Raw genomic sequence first — 1,469 nt, 5'->3', positions numbered from 1 at the left:
GCTCAGTAGAATAAGCATTTGCCTGGCAAGCACAAGGACCTGAGTTCAATCCCCAGTTCCACCTTAAAAATAAAATAAAATGAAATAGAATAAATAAAAACCACTACAATCCTTCCTTAATCAGAATGTACAATACTAGATCTCATATTGCTATTGTAGTATTGAGACATGCCTTCCTTTACCTTTTTCATGAATATGCATTTGATCTTTTATACTCAAAATATAATCAATAAGAGCTGAAAAATTACTATCAGTGTAAAATCTTGGACTCTCTTTCAGACATACTGAATCAGAAGCTATATTTTGGAGCTCATTCTTATGTACTTTCAAATTTGAAAGCATAGGGGGAGAATAAGTGTTTGTTTGGCATATGGAATATGCTAAAATGAACATAAAATGCAATAAAATATAACAAAAGACTATTTTATTTATTTATTTTTTTTAGGCAAGGGTTTACAGGATGTTCAGGGTCTTACTTCTAGATCGGACTCAGTGATTCTCCTGTTTACAGTCTTTCAAGTGATGAGATTACATGCCCATTCCACCACACCCAGTCTCAATTGCTGTCTCAGTGTGCCCTAGAGGTAGAACCAGCATGGTAGAGCTGGGAATAGAGCCTCCGGCCCCTGTGGCTGCTTGCAGGCACTTTAATCTGTTGAGATATTTGGCTGGCTTTTGAAAGACCGTTTTAAAGTATAATAGCCCCAGAATTTTGGAAAACGTTCTGAACTTCCAAATAAATATTGAGCAATTAAAATATAGAAATATGGAAATAAATATTAGAAAGTTAGATCATTTTAGGAGATAAAAGCTCATTTTTTACATACATGAACACTGATGCACCATAGAGCCATAAATTTACATGAGGTTATGTCTCCAGATATTGTTTATAAGTTATATTACAAAATATTGAAGTTTTTAATATTTTCAAAAAGATAAAGGTATGGAATTCTAATTTTACCAAAGGTTTTCATTTAAATAAAATGTAACTATTTTTATATAGTACCTTCCTGACTCTTGCACATGACCCAAGACTATCTCTGCCTTTTTGTTTATGCCTTGTAGCTACTTCCTAATTCTGGCTCTGTTCTTTTTCCACAGGGAACAAAATCTACAGCATAACACTGTGACACTGAAGGGGAAAAGACAAGCATTTAAAAATAAACATTGATTTGGGAAATTAAGTAAGTGATAAAATGGCATGATGAATGGGCTAATATTGATTAATCCATCAGTGAAGTGATTAATTATTTGTTTTGAAATACATTGATAATTGTCAAACTGAAGTCCTTCATAATTGTGAGCATCTACTCTACTATAAATAAACAAGCAATGAAAAGCAGCATATCAAAATTATGTAACATTGTTTTTATTAGCTAGGGATTTTTTTTTTCAGAGGAAAGCCTAGGGATATTTAAAATAAGAATTACACTGGCCTCTCTCTCTCTTTCTCTCTCTCTCTCTCTCTC

Source organism: Octodon degus, unplaced genomic scaffold (genome assembly GCF_000260255.1).
Source record: "Octodon degus isolate 3935 unplaced genomic scaffold, OctDeg1.0 scaffold00309, whole genome shotgun sequence".
NCBI classification, from domain to species: domain Eukaryota; kingdom Metazoa; phylum Chordata; class Mammalia; order Rodentia; family Octodontidae; genus Octodon; species Octodon degus.
Note: the sequence above shows the minus strand (reverse complement) of the source record.